We start from the raw sequence: 16435 nt of genomic DNA on the forward strand, positions 1-16435 counted from the left end.
TTCTCTATCAGGTCATCCACAGGAGCTCACCGACCGTTGGGTATAAGGGCTAAAGGAGCCCATATTTGCAGAGTTCTGCCATTGTGAAAGCTGGCAGGGGCCCGCGTAAAGGCAGGTAATGGGGTGGGCATGTTCTCTTGTGGTCCTCGCAGCCACCTCCTTATAACCCCAGCAGGTGCCAACCCTGATGTGGTCCATGGGTATATAGAACTCTACCCAAACAGGCAACAGCTAAAAAGTGTGAGTGAGGGATACTCAGGATCTTCCAGTACTTCAGAGTATTTGTTGCCTTGACACGTCCTTGTAACCTCTGCTCGGACTTCTTCCTTTCTCTTCCGCCCAAACGCCGATTCCATTCCCTCAGCTGCAGTTCCATGTGTTTCTTGTTCTCCTGATGGCCCCTCCCTCTGCTCTGCCTTCTTCTTCTACCTCACTGCTCACACTCCAGACTCCTTGAGTATATCACCAGGGGCAGAAGCACAGATGACCTTATCATTAGGGTCGGCTGTATGCCAGGTTTGAAAATATCCAAATGGTGCCGCTAAAACGGCATCACATATTTTCTCTACCCTATACCTTTCAAAATGAGGAAACAACACCTTTTTTAAAGTATGTGTGTATGTGCACACACAACTAGGCTTGTTGAATATGAATTTTTTAAAATGCAGAAACTATATTAAGCATCAGGAAAAAGTTTTTACAAACAACCACCATGCATGGAAAAGGACATAATATTTTGTAACAAATTTCAAAAAATAGTTATCAGAGGAGAAACAGAAGATTCTGGAGCAGAGTAGAGAAAGGCAGCATGGCTCCACTCCTAACCCACCCTCACCCTTCAAAAACTGTACCGAGGAGTCAACAAATCCCAGACAGAAGCCAAGCGGGTGGAGAGAACCAGACCAGTAATCAGCAGGGCTGACTGTTCTTGATGGAATCCAAAACGCCAGGACTTCACCTTGTGAAGGTGAAGTAAATCTCGGCATAGGACACTTAACCTTTCTGAAGAGAGAGCAGAGCCCAGATATTTTAAAGCAAACAGATAAACAAGCAAAAGTAAAATTACATACCCCTTCTGCTGAGTCGTCCCCTTCTAGCTACGATTCCCTCTCTTGGATGAAAGGAAGATGCATGTAAAAGGCAAAGAACCTAATTCAGAAGAAAGAATTTGCAGAACAGAATGAATTCCTCACAACAGTTTCACACTACAGAACTTAAGAAGAAAGTGAGTGCAATAGAACAAAAGTTCAAAGTGGGGGTGATAACAGAATGTCATGAAAAGGGTGATTTTAAACTTCAGGAATCAAACTGAGGACTGATGTAACATCATGACAGAACTAAAAAATAAACAGAAACTGTAAGGAATAGAATAGACTGAGAATTTTACAAAACTGAGAAAAAGACATGAAGACTCATATTCAAGAGTCAATGCAAACCTCAGGCAGAATAAACTCATAGAAAATTACATGTAGGCACATTAAATTAAAACTGCTTAAAACCAAAGAGAAAAAAAAGTAACCAGTGAAAGCAGTCATATAGCCTTCAAAAAAGCAACAGAGACTGAGAGCAACTTAAAAAAAAAAAGAAAGAAAGAAAGAAAGCCAGAAGACACTGTGTGATACCTTTAACATATTAGAAGAGGGGCACCTGGGTGTCGCAGTTGGGATGAGTGACTGACTCTTGGTTTCGGCTCAGGTCATGATCTCAGGGTCATGACCTCAGGGTTGTGAGATCAAACCCTGCATGGGGTTCTGCACTCAGCACAGAGTCTGCTTGGGATTCTCTCCTTCCTCTGCCCATCCTGCTCATGCGTGCTCTCTCTCTCTCTCAAATAAATAAATCTTTAAGACAAAAAAGTGTTAGAAGAACTGCCAACCTAGAATTGTTACTCTGAAAATATCCTTGCTGAAAGCATCCTTGCTGAAAGCCCCAAGATGGAGGAAGGAAAGAACAACGAAGCAGGTAAATATGGGGTGCGGTACAAATCTAAGTGAATAATACTGCCTGCATAAAACAAGTACACACACACGCACGTGCATGCACACTATTATTATTTGAAACACATGACAACAGCATAGAAATTGGGAAGGGGTAATTGGAGTCAAAATAGTTGAAGATATTTAAATTGTCCAGAAAATGGTAGGTATCATCCTTCAATAAGTCAAGGATGTCTGTTATAATTTCTAGAGTAACTGAAAGAAGAGTAAAAGAATATATTAGAGGGGCACCTAGCTGGCTCAGTCTGTAGAGCATGCCACTCTGATCTTGGCGTTGTGAGTTCAAACCCCATGCTGGGGGTAGAGTTTACTTAAAAAAAAAAGAGAGAGAGAGAGAATGTGTTAGAATGTAATAGAGAGGGTAAATATAATAATTTTTAAAATGCTTAATCACTCCAAAAGAATGCAATAAAAGAGAACAAAAAACAAAGAACAGCTAGGACTAAGAGAAAACAAAAAGACAGTAATTTTAAAGCTAAACCTATTGATGATTAAATGTAAATATGAATTAATGCTCCAATTGGTTATATGTTGCTTATAAGAGATATACTTTAGACCTGTACCCCTGAAACAAATAATACATTATATGTTAATAAAAAGAAAAAGATATACTTTAAATAGAACTGTACAGAGAAGTTGAAAGTAGAAGAATGAAAAAATATATATACTATGGAAAGACTAACCAGCAGAGAAGACTATCAGTCAAAAAATAATACTAGAGGAGGAGCAAGATGGGGGAGGAATAGGAAACCTAAATTTCATCTGGTCCCAGGAATTCAGCTAGATAGGGATCAAACCATTCTGAACACCTACGAACTCAACAGGAGATCGAAGAAGAGAGTAGCAACAACTCTCTGAACAGAGAAGCGACCACTTACTGGAAGGTAGGACGTGCAGAGAAGTGAATCCGAGGCGATATTCGGGAGGATAGACGGCGGGGGAGGGGGCCTCTGTCCTGTCCACCGCTTCTGGCAAGTGTTAGAGAAGCAGAGCACAAAATCGGAACTTTGAGAAGTCAGCTGCGCTGAGGGACGTCGCTCCAGTGGCTAAGCGGGGGGTGGAACCCTCGCGGGACAGTGTGGGCTCAGGACCCTCGGGGTCACAGAAAGACCGGGGGTGCCTGAGTGCGGCAGAGCTCCCAGGTATCGGAGCAGGGAAACCGGCTGCAGAGACGGAGCCGAGGCGCGGGCTCTCAGCTCGGGGTTGCCATAAACTGTGATCCGCGGCCCAGTCGGGCCACTGCTCCTCCAGCAGGGACTCAACAAGTGTTAGATCCCGGGAGACTCCCCTTTCTCCCCTGGGAGGAGCGGCGCGGAAGCGCACCGCAGGGATCTGCTGGGTTTGGAGACTCCACACGGGGTCGGGTGCCAGAGATAGAAACGCTCGGTCACAGGCCGGGTGAGCACAGAATGCGGCCGGACACCAGGGAGACGGGAGTGATTGACTGCTTTTCTCTGGGGGTGCACTGAGGAGCGGGGCCCCAAGTTCTCGGCTCCTCTGGGGTGGAGATTGGGAGGCCGCCATTTTCACTCTCGTCCTCCCAACGCTGTACGGAAAGCTTGCAGGGAACAAAAGCTCCTGAGAGCAAACCCGAGCAGATTACTTAGCCTTGGACCCAGCAAGGGTGGAGCAATTCCGCCTCCAGCAAAGACATTTGGGAACCACAGCAACAGGCCCCTCCCCCAGAAGATCAGCAAGAACCTCCGGCCAAGACCAAATTTACCAATCAATGAGAACAGCAGAACTCCAGCACTAGGGGAATACTGCACATAGAATTCATGGCTTTTTCCCCATGATTCTTTAGTCTTTCAAAGTTAATTTTTTTAATTTTCTTTTTTTTGAATTTTTCTTTTTCCCTTTTTCAACCAACATCTTGTCAATCCCTTTTTAAAAATCTTTTTTATTTTTCATTTTTAGAGTCATATTCTATCCCTTCATAGTAATTAACCTTATTTTTGGTATATATGTGTATGTGTGTGTATATACATATATATATATATATATATATATAAAGTTGTTCTCTCTTTAAAATTTTGGGATACAGTTTCTTCTAACAGACCAAAATATACTCTAAATCTCTAGTGTATGGCTTTGTTCTAGTCTCCAGCCTGATCACATTCTTTTTTTTTTTAAATCTTCTTTTTTCTTTTTTTAACCAACTTCTTATCAATTCCTTTTATAAAATCTTTTATAATTTTCATCTTTATAGTCATATTCCATCCCTTCATTGTATTTACCCTAATTTTTGTACATATATAAGCTTTTATTTCTTTAAAATTTTGGGAGGCAGTTTCTTCTAACAGGCCAAAATACGCCCAAAATCTAGTGTGTGGCACTGATCTATTCACCAGCCTGATCATATTTGATCATATTCTTTTCCTTTTTTTTTTAACCTTTTTCTTTTTCTTCTCTCTCCCTTTCTTTTCCCCTGGTTTCAGGTGTCTTTTGATTTGTTTAGTGTATATTTTTCTGGGGTCGTTGTTACCCTCTTAGCATTTTGTTCTCTCATTCATCTATTCTCCTCTGGACAAAATGACAAGATGGAAAAAATCACCTCAATAAAAGAACAAGAGGCAGTACTGACTGCCAGGGACCTAATCAATATGGACATTAGTAAGATGTCAGAACTAGAGTCCAGAATGATGATTATAAAGATACTAGCTGGGATTGAAAAAAGCATGGAAGATATTAGAGAATCCCTTTCTGGAGAAATAAAAGAACTAAAATCTAACCAAGTCAAAATAAAAAAGGCTATTAATGAGGTGCAATAAAAAATGGAGGCTCTAACTGCTAGGATAAATGAGGCAGAAAAGAGAATTAGTAATATAGAAGACCAAATGATGGAAAATCAAGAAGCTGAGAAAAAGAGAGATAAACAAGTACTGGATCACGAGGGCCGAATCTGAGAGATAAGTGATACCATAAGATGAAACAATATTAGAATAACTGGGATCCCAGAAGAAGAAGAAAGAGAGAGAGGGGCAGAAGGTATATTGGAGCAAATTATAGCAGAGAACTCCCCTAATTTGGGGAAGTAAACAGGCATCAAAATCCAGGAGGCACAGAGAACCCCTCTCAAAATCATTAAAAATAGGTCAACACCCCGACATCTAATAGTAAAACTTACGAGTCTCAGAGACAAAGAGAAAATCCTGAAAGCACCTTGGGACAAGAAGTCTGTAACCTACCTACAATGGTAGAAACATTAGATTGGCAACAGACCTATCCACAGAGACCTGGCAGGCCAGAAAGGACTGGCATGATATATTCAGAGCACTAAATGAGAAAAATATGCAGCCAAGAATACTATATCCAGCTAAGCTGTCATTGAAAATAGAAGGAGAGATAAAAAGCTTCCAGGACAAACAAAAACTAAAGGAATTTGCAAACACAAAACCAGCCCTACAAGAAATATTGAAAGGGGTCCTCTAAGCAAAGAGAGAGCCTAAAAGTAACATAGACCAGAAAGGAACACAGATAACATACAGTAACAGTTGCCTTACAGGCAATACAATGGCACTAAATTCATATCTTTCAATAGTGACCCTGAATGTAAATGGGCTAAATGCCCCAATCAAAAGACACGGGGTATCAGCTTGGATAAAAAACAAGACCCATCGATATGCTGTCTGCTAGAGACTCATTTTAGACCCAAAGATACCTCGATTGAAAGTGAGGGGTGGAAAACCATTTACCATGCTAATGGATACCAAAAGAAAGCTGGGGTGGCAATCCTTCTATCAGACAAATTAGATTTTAAACCAAAGACTGTAATAAGAGATGAGGAAGGACACTATATCCTAATTAAAGGGTCTATCCAACAAGAAGATCTAACAATTGTAAATACCTATGCCCCTAATATGGGAGCAGCCAATTATATAAGCCAATTAATAACAAAAGCAAAGAAACAAATCAACAACAATACAATAATAGTAGGGGACTTTAACACCACCCCCACTGAAATGGACAGATCATCTAAGCAAAAGATCAATAAGGAAATAAAGACTTTAAATGACACACTGGACCAAATGGACTTTACAGACATATTCAGAACATTCCATCCCAAAGCAACAGAATACACATTCTTCTCTAGTGCCCATGGAACATTCTCCAATATAGATCACATCCTAGGTCACAAATCAGGTCTCAACTGGTACCACAAGATTGGGATCATTCCTTGCATATTTTTGGATCACAATGCTTTGAAACTAGAACTCAATCACAAGAGGAAAGTCGGAAAGAACGCAAATACATGGAGGCTAAAGAGCATCCTACTGAAGAATGAATGGGTCAACCAGGAAATTAAAGAAGAATTAAAAAAATTCATGGAAACAAATGAAAATGAAAACACAACTGTTCAAAATCTTTGAGATGCAGTAAAGGCGGTCCTAAGCGGAAAGTATATAGCAATACAAGCCTTTCTCAAGAACCAAGAAAGGTCTCAAATACACAACCTAACCCTACACCTAAAGGAGCTGGAGAAAGAACAGCAAATAAATCTTTTTTTTTTTTAATTTTTTATTGTTATGTTAATCACCATATATTACATCATTAGTTTTTGGTGCAGTGTTCCATGATTCATTGTTTGTTCATAACACCCAGTGCTCCATGCAGAACGTGCCCTCCTCAATACCCATCACCAGGCTAACCCATCCCCCCACCCCCCTACCCTCTAGAACCCTCAGTTTGTTTTTCAGAGTCCATCATCTCTCATGGTTCATCTCCCCCTCTGACATACTCCCCTTTTCTTCCTCTCCGAACAGCAAATAAATCTTAAGCCCAGCAGGAGAAGAGAAATAATAAAGATCAGAGCAGAAATCAATGAAATAGACACCAAAAGAACAGTAGAACAGATCAACGAAACTAGGAGTTGGTTCTTTGAAGGAATTAATAATATTGATAAACCCCTGGCCAGACTTACCAAAAAGAAAAGAGAAACGACCCAAATAAATAAAATCATGAATGAAAGAGGAGAGATCACAACCAGCACCAAAGAAATATAAACAACTATAAGAACATATCATGAGCAACTATATACCAACAAATTAGACAATCTGGAAGAAATGGATGCATTCCTAGAGACTATAAACTACCAAAACTGAACCAGGAAGAAATAGAAAACCTGAACAGACCCATAACCACTAAGGAAATGGAAGCTGTCATCCAAAATCTCCCAACAAACAAGAGCCCAGGGCCAGATGGCTTCCCAGGGGAATTCTACCAAACATTTAAAGAAGAATTAACACCTATGCTTCTGAAACTGTTCCAAAAAAATAGAAATGGAAGGAAAACTTCCAAACTCATTTTATGAGGTCAGCATTACCTTGATCCCAAAACCAAAGACCCCATCAAAAAGGAGAACTACAGACCAATATCCCTGATGAACATGGGTGCAAAAATTCTCACCAAAATACTAGCCAGTAGGATCCAACAGTACATTAAAAGGATTATTCATCACGACCAAGTGCAATTTATTCCTGGGCTGCAAGGTTGGTTCAACATCCGCAAATCAATCAGTGTGATACAATACATTAATAAAGAAAGAACAAGAACCATATGATCCTCTCAATAGATGCAGAAAAAGCATTTGACAAAGTACAGCATCCTTTCTTGATTAAAACTCTTCAGAGTGTAGGGATAGAGGGTACATACTTCAACATCATAAAAGCCATCTATGAAAAACCCATGGCGAATATCATTCTCAATGGGGAAAGACTGAGAGCTTTTCACCTAAGGTCAGGAATACAGCAGGGATGTCCACTATCACCACTGCTATTCCACATAGTACTAGAAGTCCTAGCCACAGCAATCAGACAACAAAAAGAAATCGGCAAAGAAGAAGTCAAACTCTCACTCTCTGCAGATGATATGATACTTTATGTGGAAAACCCAAAAGACTCCACCTCAAAACTGCTAGAACTCATACAGGAATTCAGTAAAGTGGCAGGATATAAAATCTATGCACAGAAATCAGTGGCATTCCTATACACAAACAACAAGACAGAAGAGAGAGAAATTAAGGAGTTGATCCCATTTACAGTTGCATCGAATACCGTAAGATACCTAGGAATAAATCTATCCAAAGAGGCAAAGAATCTGTACTCAGAAAACTATAAAATACTCATGAAAGAAATTGAGGAAGACACAAAGAAATGGAAAAATGTTCCATGCTCATGGATTGAAAGAACAAATATTGTGAAAATGTCAATGCTACATAGAGTAATCTACACATTTAAATCAATCCCTATCAAAATACCATCCACTTTTTTCAAAGAAATGGAACAAATAATCCCAAAATTTGTATGGAACCAGAAAAGACCCCGAATAGCCAGAGGAATGTTGAAAAAGAAAAGAAAAGCTGGTGGCATCACAATTCCAGACTTCAAGCTCTATTACAAAGCTGTCATCATCAAGACAGTATGGTACTGGCACAAAAACAGACACCGAGATCAATGGAACAGAATAGAGAGCCCAGAAATGGACCCTCAACTCTATGGTCAACTCATCTTTGACAAAGCAGGAAAGAATGTCCAATGGAAAAAAGACAGTCTCTTCAACAAATGGTGTTGGGAAAATTGGACAGCCACATGCAGAAGAATGAAACTGGACCATTTCCTTACACCACACACAAAAATAGACTCCAAATGGTTGAAAGACCTAAACGTGAGACAGGAGTCCATCAAAATCCTAGAGGAGAACACAGGCAGTAACCTCTTCCACCTCGGTGGCAGCAACTTCTTCCTAGAAACATCACCAAAGGCAAGGGAAGCAAGGGCAAAAATGAACTATTGGGACTTCATCAGGATAAAAAACTTTTGCACAGCAAAAAAAAAAACAAAAAAAAAAACCAGTCAACAAAACCAAAAGACGACTGACAGAATGGGAGAAGATATTTGCAAATGACATATCAGATAAAGGGCTAGTATCCAAAATCTATAAAGAACTTATCAAACTCAACACCCAAGAACAAATAATCCAATCAAGAAATGGGCAGAAGACATGAACAGACATTTTTCCAAAGAAGACATCCAAATGGCCAACAGACACATGAAAAAGTGCTCAACATCACTTGGCATCAGGGAAATCCAAATCAAAACCTCAATGAGATACCACATCACACCAGTCAGAATGGCTAAAGTTAACAAGTCAGGAAATGCCAGATGTTGGCAAGGATGTGAAGAAAGGAGAACTCTCCTACACTGTTGGTGGGACTGCAAGCTGGTGCAGCCACTCTGGAAAACAGTATGTTTTCAAAAAGTTGAAAATAGAGTTCCCCTATAACCCAGCAATTGCACTACTTCGTATTTACCCCAAGGATACAAATGTAGGGATCCAAAGGGGTGTGTGCACCCAAATATTTATAGCAGCAATGTCCACAATAGCCAAACTATGGAAAGAGCCAAGATGTCCATCGACAGATGAATGGATAAAGAGGATGTGGTGTGTATATATATATATATATACACACACAATGGAATATTACGCAGCCATCAAAAGGAATGAAATCTTGCCATTTGCAATGACGTGGTTGGAACTGGAGGGTGAAATAAGTCAATCAGAGAAAGACATGTATCATAGGATCTCACCGATATGAGGAATTCTTAATCTCAGGAAACAAACTGAGGGTTGCTGGAGTGGTGGGGGGTGGGAAGGATGGGGTGGCTGGGTGATGGACATTGGGGAGGGTATGGGCTATGGTGGGCACTGTGAATTGTGTAAGACTGTTGAATCACAGACCTGTACCTCTGAAACAAATAATACATTATATGTTAAAAAAATATAATAGGAAGGGAAAAATGAAGGGGGAAAATTGGAAGTGGAGATGAACCATGAGAGTCTGTGGACTCTTAGAAACAAACTGAGGGTTCTGGGGGGGGGGAGTGGGGGATGGGTTAACCTCGTGATGGGTATTAAAGAGGGCACATATTGAATGGAGCACTGGGTGTTATATGCAAACAGTGAATCATGGCACGCTGCATCAAAAAAAACATAATACTAGAGATAAGAAAGGTCATTTTATAAAGATAAATGTTTCAATTTACCAGGAAGATATTAACTTTTAAATGTGTATGTACTTAACAGAGCTTCAAAATATATGAATCTAAAATATGGGAACTAAAAAAAAAGAAACACATAAAACCATGATCCTAGAGAGGTGTTTTAAATACCTTTATCATCAACAGTTAGAGCAAGCAGGGGCACCTGAGTGGCTCAGTCAGTTAAGCGTCTGCCTTCGGCTCAGGTCATGATCCCGGGGCCCTGGGATCGAGCCCCGCATTGGGCTCTCTGGAGAGCCTGCTTCTCCCTCTGCCTACCACTCTGCCTATCTGGGCTCTCTCTCTGTCAAATAAATAAATAAAATCTTTAAAAAAAAAACAGAGCAAGCAGACAAAGAGCTAAGAATATGTATCTGAAAAGCATGCTTAACTAATAAATTCAATCTACTTGACATATGTAGATCACATCCAACAACTATAGAATAAGCATTCTTTTCAAATACACAAAGAATACTTTTACAAAGTAGACCATAAATGGAATGTGAACAAACTTTAAAGGATTAAGTTCTCCAGCCATAGTGAAACTAGGCAAAAGATTACTAGGAAATTCCTGTGTTGTACAGAAATTAAACAAAATATTTCTTTTTTTTTAATTTGGAATTTTAATTATGTGCATAAATAGCAACTTGAGAATGAGGAGTTCTAAGGCTAGACATTATCTCTAGGTAAAAGGATTTCCGATTAGTCCACTTGCAGTATGGCATCACCCAAGATAACAAAGAAGCCTAGTATAGTTTGTCCTGAAGAAGAAAGCCAATTTACTATATTCAGTACTGGCTTCTCTGCCATTTTTCTGTAGAAATACTGGTTTACTTCATGGAGTTTCCAATGTTTACCTATAACTGATTAAAATGGGCAGAGCATGGAGCATTCTATTTATTTCCAGGTGAATTCTTCACATTTCCTGGCTTTTGAAAGTTCTTCCACAAATCTTCTACGACTATGTATCCTCGTAAACCCCAGTCATATAATTTCTCCCCACTGACCTGGACAAATACGATGGCTTGTTGTGGATAATAAAGAGAGGCAGCAAGTCCCATGAATCCAGGTGGATACACCAGCTTCTTTATTTTTGAACCTCTAGCCAAAAGAAGTCCAACAATGCCAGCAAAACCAATAACACCAAGTCTTGGAAAAAATCCAGGAGGTGCATTTTGGAGATATTCATAGCTGCCTAACCCCCATTGAACCAGGCTCTGCATCCTGGGCTTAGTTTGTGAGTACATTTCCTGACACCAACTTGTATATGGCTCGCAGTAACATCGGAGATGTGAAATGCTTTCTTCAAGTGGGGTCCTTGGCTCCTCCACATATTTAGATTGACCCTCAGGGACGGAGTAGAGTGAAAGCTCATTAACCTTCACAGAAGTTTTGTGAGGTGAGTCCTTTTTAGGTGATGCATAGACTCTGAAGGTGAGCAGACTCAGGCTGGCTGGCCCCACAGACCTCTGAATTACCTTGAACATGCTGCTGGCAGAGGTGGCTCCAGCTAAACAAAATATTTCTAAATAACTCATGGGTCAAAGGAGAAATTACAATGGAAATTAGAAAATATTTTAACTGAATGATAATGAAAAATGACATATCAAAACTTGTGGGAAGCAGCAAACACTGTGGTAACAGGAAGTTATAGCTTTAAATACCTATGTTAGAAAAGAAGAAAGGCTGAAAATCACATTGATTTCAGGAAGCTGGGAAAGGAAGAGTAAGTTAAACACAAAGAAAGTAAAGGAAGGAGGGGCGCCTAGATGGCTCAGTCAGTTAAGCCCCAACTCTTGATCTCACTTCAGGTCTTGATCTCAGGGTTGTGAGTTCAAGCCCTGTGTTGGGCTCTATACTAGGTGTGGAGCCTACTTAAAAAAAAAGAAAGAAAGAAAGAAAGGAAATGAAGGAGATAAAAAAGAGCAGAAATTAATAAAATAAAAACCAAACATACAATAAAGGATCAATGTAGCCAAAAGTTCGTTCTTGGAAAAGAATTACTGATTTATAGCTCAAAATATTGATAAGTCCCTAGAAAGACTACCTCAGAAACATTTAGAGAGAACACAAATGAAAATATCAGAAATAGAAAGAAGCATCACCACAGATCTTTCAGATATTGTCAGAAAAGACAGTAACAAGATTATGATAAATTTATGCCCCCCAAAATTCTTTTTTTAAGTTTATTTTATTTTTTTAAGTTTATTAATTTTTTTTTACTAATCTCTACACCCAACATGGGGTTTGTACTCACGACTCTGCGATCAAGAGTCGTAGGCTCCTCTGACTGAGCCAGTCAGACGCCCCCCCCCGCAAAATATTCTGATGAAATAGATAAAATCCTAGAAGAAGCTCATCAAAAGTGCCACAAGAAGAAATACAAAAATTTTATATGCCATTAAGTATTAATGAAATTGAATCTCACTACACAGGTGTTGAGAAAACTAAGCACAGGTGGCTTTGTCAATGAATTCTATCAAATGTTTAGGAGTATAATTCCAACGTTACACAAATTCTTCCAGAGAACAGAAAAAGAGGAAATACTTCCCAACTTATTTTATACATCTAGTGTAACCTTGGTACCAAAACCTGGCAAGGACATAATAAGAAAGTAGATTTGCAGACCATTCTCACTAAAAATAGATACAAAAATCATAAATAAAATATTGACAAATGGAAACCAGTAATATATTAGTATTGATAGGCTGAATAATTAAGCATTACATTTAAAAAGATAATCTATTATACCAAGCTAGGTTTATCCTAGGAACTCATGATTGGTTTATTTGAAAAAAGGAGTTTCAGGGGCACCTAGGTGCTCAGTTGGTTAAGCATCCGACTCTTGAATTTGGCTCAGGTCATGATCTTAGGGTTGTGAGATTGAGCCCCATGTTGGGCTCCCCACTGGGCGTGGAGCCTGCTTAAGATTCTCTCTCCCTCTCCCTCTGCTTTCCCCCATCCCTTCCCTGTCCCCACCATGCTCACATGTTTTCTCTCTCGTTCTCTAAAAGAAAAAAAGGAAAAAGGAGTTTCAGAAAAGCATCTGACAGAAGTCAACAAGGTAAAAACCCTTAGGAATTAGGCATATAAGGAAATTTCCTTAACTTGATTTTTAAAACTGATGTGGAAAGGATGACTATCACAGCCTATAACATGGATGAACCTTGAGGACATTGTGCTAAGTGAAATAAGCCCATCACAAAAAGACAAATACTGTCTGACTGCACTTATATGAGGGACCTAGAGTAGTCAAATTCACAGAAATGGAAAGGAAAAGGGTGGTTGCAGGGGTTGGGAGCTGGTGGTTTTTATTTAATGGGTACAGAGTTTCAGTTTTGCAAGAAGAAAATGTTCTGGAGGTCTGTTTCACAACAAGATGAATATATTTAACGCTATTGAACTGTATACTTAAAAGTGGCTAAGATGGTAAATTTTGTTATATATTTCTCACTTTTAAAGGAAAGGATTAATAAATTGGACTATGTTAAAATTCTTTTCATCAAAGATACTATGGAGAAAGTGAAAACACAACTTACCTAGCAGAAAATATTTGCAACATATATAACCTCAAAAGTTCTGGTATCCAGAATCATATAAAGAACTCCTACAAATCAATATGAAATAAATGGACAACCGGTAGAAAAATGAGTGAGAGAAATGAATAGACACTTCAGAAATGAGATATTCAAATAGCCAATAACCATATTGATAAGGTACTCAACATCATTAATAATAGGGGAAATTAAAATTAAGTGGTATTATGACCTATACATGGGAATGCTTAAAGTCAAGAAGAACGACAATACCAACTATTGGTGAGGATATGGGGCTCCTGGAGCCCTCATATACTGCTGCTGGGAGCATAACTTGGTACAACCATTTTGACAACCGGTTAGGCATTATCTACTAAAGTTGAACCTATCCATACCCTATGACTCAGCAATTTAACTCCTGTGAGGAGCACATGCCACACAGACACCAAAAGACCTGCACAACAATGTCATAATAGCCCCAAACTTGAAACAACAAAAATATTCATCAACAGTGGAATGGAATATTCCACAGCAAGGAAGAAGAATCAACTGCACCTTCATGGAACAACATGGATGTGCCTCACAGACATGATGTTGGACAAAGGAAGCCATATCCAAGAGTACATCCTTTATGCTTCCACTGAAATAAAATTTAAGCAGGGAAAACAGAGTTCATGGTCTTGGAAGTCTGGATATTCTTAGGAAGGCAAGGATGGGAAGGTGACACTAGGAGTGTTTTCCATATAATTCAACAATATTACACATTAAGTTGTCACTAAACCATAAATACAGTAGGCATTCATTCTTCCTAGGATGGTTGTACTTTGAAATATTTCAAGAAAGTATTGTTTGATGTTATATGTACGTCACTTACGTTAAGCTGTAAACCAGGTGCTGCTGACATTCCAATTAAAAATTCACAGTCCTGGAGTGGACAGTTAGCCTTCTCATCAGGAAACGCATCCTCTAGATGTGCCTAATACAAATACTTCTATTATCTGTACCTTGCTCAAAACCACTGCTATGCTAATTAGTGCCCTGAATATCTGAAATGGCTATTGGCGAAATCAGTGGCCTCTGAACTATGACGATACATATCAGAAATGGGCTCTCATTGGTAAGATGTAAGGTACTTATGAACGGGGATTGGCTAAGGATATTTTGGAGACACTTCTCATCCTTATATGGACAGGGTAACTCCAGTATAGACCTCGATGATGCTTGAGACTTAAACCTTACATGGTCTTATTCGGGAATCACGTGTTACACACGGGGACGAGGGGCGCAGCATCCATCTGTGCACAGGGTACAACCACCCTGCTCACTGCAAAGCATGCCCAGCCCTTCCCAGCCCAGGAACGCCAAGAACAGGAACTCTGCCTTTGCATACCCTGCACACAGCGCAGTGCTTGGCACACAGTAGACACTCCAGAAACGTTTGTTGAGGGAACAAACGAGTGAGTGAAGAGGTGAAGTAGTGAGCGGTAGAAGCCCGTTTTGATAAAACTTGATTCAGTCTGGATGTCCATCAAGCAGGGCATTATTTGATTTGTGACAGTAGCAAAGAAGAGTGAAGGAGCTCTTAGTTCCAGTACTGGGCATAATCAATGTCTGCTAAGTCCCTTTTCCTGTATAACCTACCCCATGAGCTTCATTAAATATATCATGAAGTCAAAAGCACCTGGAATGTGGGTAGTCCACGAGCCATGTTCCCCCCCCCCCCCCCCCGTCTTGCAGGAAACTGGCCTCATGCAGAGTTAGAGCTACGGGTTTGGGAAAGATCAGTGCACTGTGGCTGCGGGGGGGTGCCTTCCTCCTTCCTTGACTGGACCCTTAACGGTCAGTGTGATAGTGTGAGTTGTGTGTGTGTGTGTGTGTGTGTGTGTGCGCGCGCGTGCATGCGTGCGTGTGTGTGAAGGCTCTACCCCCAGAGCCCCCTGAGCCTAGAGCATTCCTGCATGGCAGCCTGAGGCTGCTTCCTGTCTCCCCAGGTTCTCAGGCCAAGGTCCTGGCTTAGAAACAGGTTTTCACCATGTCACAGTTTTCCCAAACCTCAAATGAAGATAAGGACACCAACTGTTTACCAGTAGTCTACCCCTGGCAACGTATCCCAAGCCTGTTTTTCTCTTCATGAGTAAGAGTCAAGCTTGTTATTCACTGAATCACAACCCCAAATTAAATTCTGCCCACAAGCGGGAAAAGCCCAGCTGTGTGCCTACTGAGGTGTTAGTTCTCTCAGCTCCCCTCGAATGTGTCTACACTCCCCGTAATCATCCAGCCATCCTTCTTGCCCTCTCCTCTCTCCCTGAAACCTGTGCTAACACAACATGGAGCCTTCTGATTAGACCAACAAGTCCAGGAGATGTAAACTCCATGGGAAAAACCAGGTCATCCAGGTGTTTCTATTTCATTGTTATTTTAGGGAAACAGAAGAGCACAGATTGAGAGAACTCGGGAGTAAAAGCAGAAGCCTTGCTTGTGTCCTGCGCGCATCTATCCAGGTGTGACAGAGCTGAAGGACACAAGGTCACAGTCCAGAACCCTGAGGCTCTGTCCCAGGGTGTCATGCTATTGCATTTCCAGAAGTCCACACATACCTTCTTTTTCCTCTGGTCTTGGCTACAGTCTTTAAAAATAGTAATTCTTAAAAAGACAACCAGACAAGCCAGAAATAACCACTGGTTCAAGGAACCTCTGAACAAATATGGCAATATTGACAAGGAAATTCTAAATTTGGTTGCAGTCTCATGCTTTATTCTATGAAGGAAGTTAAATCCAAAAAATGAAGACAAACAGAAATTGAAGTTAATTTAAGAAAACAAAAGGAAGGCTTTAGAAATGAGATAAAAGAGCAAAGGAACATTCT

General features: G+C 40.2%; 1 protein-coding gene and 1 pseudogene across 1 annotated transcript in view; both read right to left on the minus strand.

Moving 5' to 3' along the window:
• SUSD5 (sushi domain containing 5) overlaps window positions 1-16435 on the minus strand; it is a 66181-nt gene that overhangs the window by 9629 nt on the left and 40117 nt on the right. The gene's annotated exons all lie outside the window — the stretch shown is intronic.
• LOC112823389 (MICOS complex subunit MIC26 pseudogene) lies at window positions 10649-11538 on the minus strand (annotated as a pseudogene).

Source organism: Callorhinus ursinus, unplaced genomic scaffold (genome assembly GCF_003265705.2).
Source record: "Callorhinus ursinus isolate GAN/ISIS: 27379988/994484 unplaced genomic scaffold, GSC_fseal_2.0 scaffold1, whole genome shotgun sequence".
Lineage (NCBI taxonomy): Eukaryota > Metazoa > Chordata > Mammalia > Carnivora > Otariidae > Callorhinus > Callorhinus ursinus.